This window comes from Salvia splendens, chromosome 11 (genome assembly GCF_004379255.2).
Source record: "Salvia splendens isolate huo1 chromosome 11, SspV2, whole genome shotgun sequence".
In the NCBI taxonomy this organism is placed as follows: domain Eukaryota; kingdom Viridiplantae; phylum Streptophyta; class Magnoliopsida; order Lamiales; family Lamiaceae; genus Salvia; species Salvia splendens.
This window is the reverse complement of record NC_056042.1, coordinates 1,454,526-1,467,904: the sequence shown is the minus strand read 5'-3', so window position 1 is coordinate 1,467,904 and position 13,379 is coordinate 1,454,526. Positions and strand designations below refer to the sequence as shown.

The following is a 13,379-nucleotide window of genomic DNA, read 5'->3' as shown; positions in this document are numbered from 1 at the left end:
TGATCACTGATTTGATTTTTAATTAGTCTGAAGAATTAATAATGTTAATAAGTATTTTTGAAGTATTAAAATCAAAATAATTGTATTAAACAAATAGATAATGATATGTTTTGGCAATAATAAAACAATGAACACATGTATATTAGTAAAACAATGAACACATTTATATCTCCAAAATTGGAGTTATGAATTAATGAAAAGTGGAATGTGATTGTTTACATTTTTCCCATTATAGTTTGGACAACTCAATCATAATTGATTTTTTTTCATTTTTCGTTAAAATCAATGCTGGTTGGTCAATCTTTGCATATTCTCTTCCAATTCAATTTTTGTTCTTACACAAAAAAAATTGTAATTAATTATAAGTCTCATATTTAAAGATTTCAATGATTGATGATGGTGAAGGTGGTGGGACTTTGATGATTCATATCAATACATAAACAAAATATGTAATTAACTCATTTAACTACAATATATTCTTCTTATTTCTTAAGACCTTTGGCCTTTAGTATTCCGATTTTACAGCTATATTTAAAGTATTATTGTCTCGTGGACCAATGAATTTTTTAGCCTTTTAATTCAAACCCAATTGTGCTGAAACGATTTTCTATTCATGACGTATTATCATCAATTTAATTATTTTAATATTATTTACTATAGTAGTATAATAAATTATAAATAATATTTCTTTTAAAAATATTTTTAAGAATTATATATCCCACTTTTGAATTTATAAATCCTAATAATTCATTTTTATCTAATAAAAGGGACATTAAAATCCAAAAACCATAAATATGTACCTAGATTCAAATAATTCGATCTAAGCATATAAAATTAAAATTAAACAAAAAATAAAAAAATATACTCCATATAAAAAAATGAAAGACACAAAATAGACTATTGAATCTAGAGTTGTCAATGTGGACTATTGAATTTGAATCTAACGTATACAAGCAGTCAAGCCCCAACAAATATCACAAATTTTTAAGAATTAAAGAGACAACACTCTAAAATGTCCAACTTAAGGTATGTATGATTAATGATTTAGATTAGAGAAAAAAGAAGAGATATTGTTAGGTTTAGGAAGGGTGTGAAGTAGAGATCAATTTTTTTTTCTCTTTCAACAAATAATGATCTTGATTTGTCTTATCATCTTGAATTTCTCTTTGTATAAGATGATTTTCCCTCCAAAATGTGTAGTTTCTATGCATTTTTAATAAATTTGGTGAGCATAGTGTTTTTCTTCATTATTCAAATTAAGGCATTGACGACTTTTCCTAGTCTTTCTATTTCAAAAGGAACCTTCCAAAATCGAATTAAGAGGATAAAAGAACTACAAAAGGCAGTTGCAATAACAGAATCAAGCAGATAATCTTCCTCCATAAACAAGTTCGATTAAATATGGAATTTTTAGCCATAATTGTTGCTATTTCTATTGCTATCGAGGTGAAATTACTGAACAGGGCATACCTGCGGCCGAAGCGGCTGGAGAGAGCCCTGAGGAAGCAGGGACTAAATGGTAATTCATACAGACCGGTGACCGGCGACTTGAGAGATATCATGAAGGCCACGGAAGAAGCAAAGTTGAAGCCCATCAATCTCGATGATGATATCAAGCCAAGAGTTGTTCCCTTTTTCGTCGAACACATTCTCCAAATTTGGTATGCTTTTTATCAAGTGATTCGAGATTTTTATTTTAAACTATATTGTGATTTCAGTTCTCTAGATCTCACAACGATTGCTTCATATTTAAAGTTAGATGTGATAGAAATTCACGAGTTTCATCTTAAAATTAATTAGTAATATGTCAAATAGTCTACTATATTTATATTTTAGTTTCAATTCTCTTTTGAGATACGGAGTAGTTATTTGCTTGTTTCATTTGCTAACATCACCGCTCGAACCCTTCATGCTTTCATTGTTAAATTTTAGAGGGATAGGAAGCAAATTGCACCAAATTTGAAATTCAAATATTTTGTTGAATTCATTATTTCTCTTTAATTTGATTTGGCATAAATTAGTCAGCTGGTTTGATATTCCTTTCGTCCCATAAAAATAAACTTCTTTATCTGTTTTGGTATGTCCATAAAATGAGTTCCTTGTTATTTTAGGTATGTTTTTCACTCTCATGACGTGGCCTCATTATGCACTAACAATGCTCCAAACACTTTTTCTCTTTCTATATCTCTCTTCCTTTATCGATTTCTCATTAAAATTTGTATCATTCCCAAGTAACTATTTTTATAGGGCGAAGGGAGTACTAGTTTGAGTGGTACAATAGCCAATGGAAGAGAAGAATTTGGGAGAATGATAGATATTTATTTGTATTAATTTTAAGTTGATTGCATTGGTTCTCTAATGTAGAACTTGAATGTACAATACAAAACAATTATTTGCAGGAAATGATGCGTTTTATTGGCTTGGCCCAAACCCTACACTCATGTTAACGAGTCCAGAGCTAGCTAGGGAGGTTCTAACCAAATCCGAGTCATTCCCGAAGCCACAGAGCGCGAACCCGCTACCTAAGCAGCTTGGGCAAGAGTCGTCAGCTACGAGGGAGAGAAATGGGCCAAGCACAGAAAGATCATCAACCCTGCTTTCCATCACAACAAACTCAAGGTTTTTTACCGTCTTTAAATTTATCCAAATTTTACGTAAATAGTTATGCAAACCCGCTCCCAATGATCTGGATCGCTTAAAAATATATTCTCCAATAAACAGTACTAGGATACATAGCTCTGGCAAATCTTTTTTCTGCGTTCGCCCCTGGATAAATGTAGGTACCATACTATCACCGTGTAATATTCCCCGGTGCCGCTAATGGTACCTGCCTTCGTTAGAGGTGGACATGTGGCCTTGTTTGCAGAACATAACCGCCGATGCAATATCAAGAACTGCATTTGGCAGCAGCTACCAACAAGGTAGGAAAATCTTCGAGATGCAGAAGGAGCAGGCCGACTACGCCATGAAGGCCATGCGATCGATATACGTCCCGGGATGGAGGTAAATCCCATCTCACTAATTAGTCAAGAAATTAATCTATAGTGTTCAAGTCCTTTTACCTTACATGGCTTTGATTTGCAATGTTCGCGTCTGTTAGGAATTCTTGTCATCATCTGATGATATGATACACAGAAGAAAAAAAATAGATTTTTTACTGAAATTATGTGAACAACTTCCGTTACAATAATTCAATCAAGAGAAAGCTAGGAAATCTCTATCGAATTTTAGTATTTGTTAAAATAATGATAACTTTCGCAGGCACATGCCCGCAAAAATGAACAAGAGAATGGCCGAAATAGCAAACGAGGTTCGCTCCATAATCGGGGATCTCATCGATACAAGGGTTGAAGCGACGAGAAGAGAGGAAGCCAGGCAAGAGGACTTGCTTAGCATATTGCTGCTAGAGTCGAATTCGCAAGAAATCAAAGAGCGGGGCAGCAAGAGCTTCGGGATGAGCATGGACGATGTAGTCGAAGAGTGCAAGCTCTTCTACTTAGCAGGGCAGGAGACGACTGCCTCGCTCCTCGTCTGGGCTATGGTTATGCTGAGTAAACATCCGGACTGGCAGACGAAGGCGACGGACGAGGTCTTGTGATGGGGTACGTACTAAACAAGCCCAATAGCAGTGACGGCCCATCAGCCCAAAGCCCAAGGAAGAGTATCAGTTCGGCATTACCAAAGAGTTCGGCCCCAGCCTACAGCTCGGTAAAAGCCGACCAATCAAGCTCTACTCTCAGATCGGCAAAAGCTGCTCGGCAATAGTTCAGCAGTTCGGTCTCAGTATTCGACCGAACTGGGAGATAGTGGACTCATGCAGAACCTCCACGACCTCCACTACACGATATATTTAGTGGTGTCAACTCATGCAGGATCTCATGCAGGATAGCGGACCAAACAAAGAGATAGTGGACCCATGCAAGATCTCATGACCTCCACGACATCCACAACCTAGTTAGTGGTGATGTAAGCCACGACCTAGTTAGTGGTGATGCAAGCCACGATCTTAGTTCAATGTATAAATAGAACTTAGATCAGATAGACCAGGAAGCTCTCTAAACATCAAATATCATATAGCAAGTCTGTATTTGTAAGCTGTAAACCAGATCAAGCAATACAATCTTGCCCTCCTTTCTTCCCGTGGACGTAGATTTACCTCAGTAAATCGAACCACGTAATTCCTTGTGTCGTGATCTATATATTTTTTACCCGCATTTACTACCATCAAAAATTCGCCCATTCATCACTGGCGCCGTCTGTGGGAAACAGAGAACCAAATCTGTGATAAAAGCGAGTTTTTGATCCTCTTCCACCAAAAAAAATGCATACCAGATCACATAACACCCATAATACCGTTCGTGATAACCATGAGGAAGCTAGTCCAGCCCGCAGGTCTGGAAAACAGCCTCGGGAGAAATCTACTTCCAGTTCTCACGGAGAAGGAACAAGCCGCTCAAAGACTCATCGCACCGAGTCTTCCCAGCAGCCCGATTTGAACGAGGCTGTCAAGTTGTTTTTGGCCGAGAAGCAGGAAGAGTTCTTAATTTTCCTGCAAAAGGGCCAAAAGCCGGAGACGAAAACGGTGGATTCTCCCTCCTCATCCAGACATGAAAGTCACTACCGCAGTAGTGCCGTGTCTTCCAGGAAGAAGAATCCTCAACCCCGACATGTTCCTGTTCCTCCTCGGTACCGGAATCACAGGAGAACTCCATCTCCTCCATACCGAAGAGATGTCGGGTTCGCCATGTACGGAGCATTGAAGACTCCGTTCTCGGACGATATCACCCGAACTCCCTTGCCACAGAACTACCGAACTCCGTCGATGACTTATGACGGGTTAGTGAATCCTCATGACTTCCTGGGACGCTATCAGTATAACATGGCGAACCAGGGTCTCAATGAGGTCCATATGTGCAAGCTGTTTCCCGAGCTGCTTATCGGGAACGCAAGAAGGTGGTTCGATAGCCTCCCCCAAGGCAGCATTAGATCTTACCGAGATCTAATGGATGCTTTCCACAGGAGGTTCTTTCAGAAAGCGGAAGCCCGAATCACTTCGGCTCAGCTGCTTTCTATACGTCAAGGTCGCGACGAAAAGATCAGCGACTTTATGACGAGATTCCACAAGGAATGCCTACAAGTAGATGATCTCAATGATCTACTTGTCATTTCGGCATTCCAAAATGGAATCCTGCCCGGAGCTCTCTACAGAAAGCTCGTGGAATGCAGTCCGCAAACAGCTCAAGAGATGTGGGACATTGCGGACCAGTTCTCCCGTGCCGATGAGGCAGACCGTCGCAAACGGTCTTTAGACAGCTCATCCCGAGGAGACATGAGAAAGCCCGATCATAGCGATCAGGGACATCCTCGCCGAACTCCTTTTGGCGATCAGGGACATCCTCGCCGAACTCCTTTTGAAAGGATTCAAAGGACTCCGGTGCAAGACCGATTGGGGCCACGTCTCAATCCTGAGAAGCCGCCCGCTCAGTTCGTACCATTGAACAAGCCAAAGGACAATGGGTAGAAAATCTCCCTCAAGTCCTATGGTCCTACCGAACTACACCCAAAACCTCCAACGGTGAAACTCCGTACAGTCTGGTGTACGGCACTGAAGCCGTGATTCCGGTTGAGATCGGCGTACCCAGTCCCCGAACTCTAAATTTCTCCTCAGAAATGAATGATGACGGACTGAGAGCCGAACTAGATCTGGCCGAAGAAAGAAGAGAATTGGCCTGCATAAAAGCAGCCAAGTACAAGGAGCAAGTAACCCGGTATTATAACCAAAGGGTGAAAAAGCTGCAATTTCAAGTGGGAGATCTCGTCTTGAGAAACAACGAAGTAAGCCGAGCAGAAAAGCTGGGCAAACTCGAACCCACATGGGAAGGTCCATATCGGGTGTCAGAAGTCCTCGGCAAAGGGTCTTATAAATTGACCCACATGTCAGGAGAACAAGTACCCCGAACATGGCACATTTCCAACCTCAAGAAGTTCCATTTGTAAGAGACAGTCCGGTCAGTCAGTCTTGTGTCTAGTTCGGTCCTAGGGGTATGTGCTTTCTTTGTTTTTTACTTGTTTTTCGTCTTTTTTATTTGTCTATGTGCGTTTTGTCTGTCTATGTGCGTGTCGTCTCTTACAAATGTTACTGAGGTATCTTGTTCTTCGAAGGCTGATCCCATTTTTAGAACATATAAAAGCCAACGATTGTGAGTCCAAGCTTCTAAGGAGGATACAAGACCACAATTCAGCTTAAGAAACAAGCAGTTCGTCTGAAACGAACTGCAACAAAGGGAAAGTCCGATCCACGCGATAAAACTCGCCGAATTAGGACAAGGGAAAGTCCGATCCCCAAATTAGGACAAGGGAAAGTCCGATCCGAGCGATAAAACTCGCCAAATTAGGACACAAGCTTAGTCCGGTCAAAGAAATTTACTTCATAAGACCAAAGACGAGTCCGGTCAAAGAAGTTTACTTCATAAGACCAAAGACGAGTCCGGTCAAAGAAGTTTATTTCATAAGACCGAGGACCAAGTCCGGTCAAAGAAGTTTACTTCATAAGACCAAAGACGAGTCCGGTCAAAGAAGCTTACTTCATAAGACCGAGGACGAGTCCGGTCAAAGAAGTTTACTTCATAAGACCGAGGACGAGCACGATGAATTTTTTTCGCTGAGCTGTAAATACGCAGTGATAGAAGCGAAATGAAGATTTCATTTATTAAAACTTGTTCGGCATATAATTCTGCTGCCCTACGAGAAGGCGTTACGCCATTACAAAGGACTATTCTACTGTCCATGGTTGCTAAAGTTGAGCCATCTATTCACAAAATCCTCCTGAAGCCGAGTTCGGGCATTCCGGGCAGCTGAAGAATAAGCAGGTCGACGAGATGCTCTAATCGACCTACCGCCTCTTCCCTGAGCCCGGGAAGCTCTAGCACCTCGGCGGCGAAGAGTCTCTTCACGAATCATTTGTTGATCTTGCTCACTCATAATCACAGCTCCTCTACGAACTTCAGTCCGTCCTTGTCTTGACGTTTCCGGTTGCTCCTGAGTCCGTTCTCGTCTTGACGTTTCCGGTTGCTCCTGAGTTCGTTGCTGATTTGGAGTAGGATTTTGAGCAAGTGGATCAGAGGTTTGAGCTGGAGTATGAGCATCTGTTGGCGGGAAATGCCTAAGGAATCTCTCGATTGAAGGACGCCGGGAAAGAACGATGTCGTACCGAGAAGCCCAGCGCCGCAATGATTTCACAACTTGTTGGCAAGCCGAGCTCTCCAGCGCATTGTTCCTCCGGAGTACATGAAGCTCCTCCCACAGTTCATCAACTTGATTCTGAACTTCAGATATGCTCATTCCCCCGCGTCCGCAGATGAAATCCTCATACGCAGTCCTCTCAGCGACGGCAGTATTCAGCTCGGCCTCCAGATCCTTCTTTTCGGACTCTAAGTCCTTATTGTCGGCCTCCAGCTTCACTAAACAAGCCAAGAGTTCGTCATTCTTCATCTGGTCAGCTATGGCTTTTTTCTCAGCTTCGTCTAAAGCGGAAGAGTACAGCCGCTTCCAGTGAAGTACCTCCAGCTCCTTAAGAGTTAAGAATACAAAGCAGCTATGTCAGTTCGGCATTTCAGTTTACTGAGCATGTAGTAAACCACAACAGGAGTAAAAGAGAGTACGAAAAGCTATACGAAGACACAAGTGTAGAAAGAAGAATTTTTTCATTCATAAGAAAAAAAAATTTTTTTTTTTTTTTTTTTACACAAGGAGGGCTTCAAGGCCATTTTACAAGAAGGAAGAAACTAAACTAAGAGAAGGGAGACGAAATCATACTCCGCCAGCTTCGTCTCCGGCTCCTCGGTGAGGTTCAGCTTCCTTCTCCTTGTCTGCCTCAGCTTCAGCCTCGGCCTCCTTGCTCCCCCCAGCCTGCTCGGTGCCCCCATCACCGATCAGCAGCACCTCTTGCTCGGCCTGCCTGTCTCCGGTCTGCTGATCAAGCTGCTCGGTCTCACCCTCTCCGTGGAAAATTGGAGCGGGTGAAACTGGCCCTAAGGAGGCAAAGATAGCCTCCATATTCTCGTCCCGGTCAGCTCGGCAACTACGAACTCGGTCAGCAGAAAGCAGGACCGAGGACGAAGCAAGCTCCTCAAGGAGCGGCAGACTCTGGAGACGAGCTGCTATCTCTCGGCCGTACAGCGGCAGGACGACTTCGGGCCCCTGCTCGGCATTATCGGTCATCAGTTTCAGCAGATCACCGACAAAGGCCGAAAATTGATTGCTCAGAAAGAGTTTCTCCGCGAAAGCACGGAGAACCTCCCCTTGGGCAACCACGGCGGCAGCATCCCTCCGTTTCGTCTGCTCTCGCTGGATGACGAGCTGGTTTTTGGCAAACTGGGCTTCATCCTGGGCCGAGATCCTAGCAGCTCTGGCCTTCTCAAAGTCTGCCTTAGCCTGTTCGGCCTGGTGACGAGCAGCCGCCAACTTCCTCTGCATCTCAGCATAGTCGCTGGACGCTTTAGAGAGTTCGACTGCGACGAGCTTGCTGAGCATGCTATTCCTCTGAAAATGGAAAAAGGAAAGAGTCAACAGAGGGGCCACCAAAAAAACATAGGAAAGAAGCAAAGCCAAAGAATCAAGAAGAGAAGTTACCTCGGCAAAGTCCGTTGGCCATGCAAAAGGCTCACAGACATGCTCCGAAGGGGGCGCCAAGACGATGTCTCTCTCCGGCGCTCTTGGGGGCTTCTGGGTCTTCCCCTTCCCCTTTGCCGAAGTGGACTCCGGCTTTTTTGGATCCGAAGAAGAGGTCTTTTGCCTCTTCGGATTCTTCTCGGCATCAGACGCCGAGCTGGTAGCCTTCTGTTTCTCCGGCTCCTTAAGCTCGGAGGATTTGCGGCTAATCTTATTTAGCAAGTTCACTGCCAAAAAGCAAGAAAGCAAGGTTAGTTTTCGCCACAAAAGCAGTAAGGCACAAAAAAGAAGTCCTCACCCTCAGTCTCTTCGTCCGAAGACGAAGAGTCGAACACGAAGTCGCCCTTGACGAGCTCAGACTCCAGGTACTGCTTCCTAATCATAGGAATCTTATTGAGCTCGCCCTCGAGCTCGTTCAACGGTTCTAACCGAGGATGAGGAATCACGGACTTCGGCCCTCTCCAGGGAAAGCCCGGAGCCGCTGTCCTATTATAAAAAAAGAAGCGATGTTGCCACTTTGGCCACTTGGTTTTGCAGAAGGCCCTAAAAGGCTGTAAAGGGATCAAGTAAAACCAAGATCCTTTTCTCTTAAACTGGAAAAAATTAAGGATTGCCCTCAGAGACAGATCCTTATCTAGCCTACGCAGTTCGGCAGCAAAGGCCGATAAGTGCCTCCAAGAATTCGGAGTCACCTGACCTAAAGGGAGTTGGAAAAAATCAAGCAGCTCTACAAAGGCAGGGGGAAGAGGGAAACGAAGCCCGCATTCCAAGCCGGCTTCATAAACGGTGGCGTAACCCTCCGGCGGCGAGTCAGCCCTATGAAGGTCGTCGGGAATCGCAACCTTCCCCCCAGGAAAAAAATATTTTTCGTGTAGGGATATCACAGTATCCTTACTCAAGATGCTGTGAAAATACTCTACGGTCTTCTCCCCGGATTCTTTCCGGCTAGAAGACCCCTTATCCCCTTTCCTACCGCTACCTGACTCAGAAGAAGAAGAAGAAGACATAGTTCTTACTCTTTGAAAGTCTGAAGAAATTCTGAAGAAATTCTTGAAAGCGGAAGGAAATTTTTACGCAAAAGAGAGAGAATGCAGAAGAAGCATAGCAAAAGTGTTCAAATGATGAAGAAAGGACGTATTTATCAGATTCGGAGAAGATTTCAAAATCATCGCACCGTTTCGAATCCCACCTTTTCAGGATTCAACGGCCGGATTTTACTGTCGCATTTAATGCAGTCACGCGCAAGGCACGTCCCCTGACGTCAGCCTCCCCCGTACCTTTATCCAGAATGCCGAAGTGACTCGCTTTGCCGAAGTGATTCACTTCGCTTTTCGGGGGGGGTAGTGATGGGGTACGTACTAAACAAGCCCAATAGCAGTGACGGCCCATCAGCCCAAAGCCCAAGGAAGAGTATCAGTTCGGCATTACCAAAGAGTTCGGCCCCAGCCTACAGCTCGGTAAAAGCCGACCAATCAAGCTCTACTCTCAGATCGGCAAAAGCTGCTCGGCAATAGTTCAGCAGTTCGGTCTCAGTATTCGACCGAACTGGGAGATAGTGGACTCATGCAGAACCTCCACTTAATGCAGTCACGCGCAAGGCACGTCCCCTGACGTCAGCCTCCCCCGTACCTTTATCCAGAATGCCGAAGTAACTCGCTTCGCCGAAGTGATTCACTTCGCTTTTCGGGGGGGTAGTGATGGGGTACGTACTAAACAAGCCCAATAGCAGTGACGGCCCATCAGCCCAAAGCCCAAGGAAGAGTATCAGTTCGGCATTACCAAAGAGTTCGGCCCCAGCCTACAGCTCGGTAAAAGCCGACCAATCAAGCTCTACTCTCAGATCGGCAAAAGCTGCTCGGCAATAGTTCAGCAGTTCGGTCTCAGTATTCGACCGAACTGGGAGATAGTGGACTCATGCAGAACCTCCACGACCTCCACTACACGATATATTTAGTGGTGTCAACTCATGCAGGATCTCATGCAGGATAGCGGACCAAACAAAGAGATAGTGGACCCATGCAAGATCTCATGACCTCCACGACATCCACAACCTAGTTAGTGGTGATGTAAGCCACGACCTAGTTAGTGGTGATGCAAGCCACGATCTTAGTTCAATGTATAAATAGAACTTAGATCAGATAGACCAGGAAGCTCTCTAAACATCAAATATCATATAGCAAGTCTGTATTTGTAAGCTGTAAACCAGATCAAGCAATACAATCTTGCCCTCCTTTCTTCCCGTGGACGTAGATTTACCTCAGTAAATCGAACCACGTAATTCCTTGTGTCGTGATCTATATATTTTTTACCCGCATTTACTACCATCAAAAATTCGCCCATTCATCATCTTGCAAGTCTTTGGCCATCAAACGCCCCATTTCAATGGTCTCAACCACCTCAAGATTGTGAGTAGGCCTGTCGAAACGGGTAGCGGGTATTTCCCAGCCCGAACCGATACCCATTACCTGCAAAAATTGGGATCGGGTAGTAAAATTTTCAAAATATCGGGTACCGGATTAGAATTGTAGAGTAGAATATATCATATATTTATACTGCACAAGTCCTCTATCATTTATCTCACTTTTAATGTGGGGCAACTTGGTTAGCCACCACCTCTAGCTACTATCTCCAATATCATTCAAATTCAAATAGTAACATATAAATTTGAATCAAGTGAATGTATAATTTGGGACGAATTGATCAAATAAACATAAATTTTTATTATTAATTTCGAATATTTAAAATGAAATAACTATCAAAAGAGTTTACAAAAATAATTGGACTTAAGACTAAAAAATAATGTATCTAAAGGTGTAAACAAACATTAAAATTGTAAGATAAAGTCAAAGAACATTTTTCCAAAATATTTATTAAATATAATTGTAAACTGAGAAATTAGATTAATATTCTACCTGTAACTATATAGTTTACCAACTTAGTATCTAACTTTTATTAATTAATGTATATAGAAGGTGTCTCGTCTTATTTAGTTCCTACTCCATTTCATATTTAAAATTTTGTTAAAATATTAACCATTGTTACACTTGATTCTCTTTAATTTATGTTGAATGTCTCTTCGCATGCTGTCAATCTAATCTAAAATATAAATAAAAACATGAGTTGTGTATAGATAGATATAAGATGTTAATGAGCTTATTCACAAGGTTTAAAAGCTATCACACTTCGCCTAAGTACTTAATAGTAGTCCCTTGACCAAATCTATACAAATATTGGCAGATGCACACTAATTAAATTAACTGTGCCTGCGGGTGCGGGATACCCGCAATGCCTTGCGAATCGGGTATCAGGTAGTATAAAATGTGTTTTTCGGGTTCGGATACCCGTGAAATCGGGTGCGGGTACCCGTTTTGACACCCCTAATTGTGAGCTCTAGGGGGCTTAAGCCCCACTAAACTTTTTTTAAATTTATCTGAATTGTTATGCAAAAGTCTCCATCGATAATTTAAATCACCTTAAAATATATTTTAAAATAAAATTTAGAAAACGTAGCCCCTATCAATATTTTTTTCGGACAACTAATCTCATCACAGGTTACCATGATTTTGTACGAGGTTTTGAGGCTTTACTCACCGATACTTGCCCTAAGGCGGGAAGTAGGCAAGGAAACCAAGCTGGGAAAGAAGACGCTCCCAGCTGGGGTCCTTCTCACGATGCCAGTGATCTTTCTGCATCACGACCGTGAGGTTTGGAGGGACGACGTGTTGGAGTTCAATCCGTCCCTGAAAGTTTGTCTCATTTTTCCATTTTTGTCCGTCCCATAAAATTTGTCCAATTTCACTTTTTACCATTTTTTGTAGTGGACTACATTTTATTATAAAACTAATATATAAAAGTATGATTCACATCCCACTAACTTTTTCAACTCAGTTTTCATTAATTTTTTAAAATCCATGTCAGGTTAGAGTGAGACAATATTTGAAAGACGGAGGGAGTAATAATTTCCGTCCATTCATTCAATGTGGAGATAGTTATTCCTATTTTAGTAGTTATTCATTTTAAATGAAACAAATAACTTTGAATTTGAATGGACAGAGAGCATAAGATATGTAATCATTTCTAAATTTCAAATTCATTAAATTAGGTGAAGACCATCCACAACGCGTCTCGCGCCGGGCTCGCGTCTCGTCTCGGAGAGACGAGACCCCGCGAGACGCATTGCAGCGCCCATCTCGTCTCCAGCTCGCGACCGTCTCGTCGCGTAGCTCATCTCGGCGAGACACGAGACGAGATGTCTCGCCACGCGCCAGGGACACGTGGCACGTCCCCATGCGTGCGTGACGCCCACTCGCTGGCCCGCGAGTGGGCGTCGCCACTGATGACGCAATAATTCATTTTTTTAAAAAAAATCGATTTTTAATAAAAAAATTTTTTTTTTTTTCAAACGGTAATATTACCGTTAAATATTTATTTTCATTTTTTAAATTTTTTATTTTTTTACTCTATAAATAATTCTATTCCATACTCATTTCAAACACAAACACACATCTATTCCTCTCAAATCCTCTCTATCACTCCAATTTCCATCTTCAATCAACTCAAACAAATGGATCCTTTTGAGCAAATGGATCCTTTTGAGCAAATGAATCCCACGGAAGCTCAACCGCAAGTAGTCCGCCGCGAAGTGGAGCGCATCCATCTATACAAGAACGGTTGGCTATTCGGGCAAGGACACGCGACTCTAGCGCCCA

The 13,379-nt window shown here is 42.6% G+C and overlaps 1 pseudogene; it reads left to right on the top strand.

The window, feature by feature from the left end:
• Positions 1 to 1,401: 1,401 nt before the first annotated feature.
• On the top strand, positions 1,402 to 12,732 carry LOC121756032 (annotated as a pseudogene).
• The last annotated feature ends 647 nt before the right edge of the window (positions 12,733 to 13,379 follow it).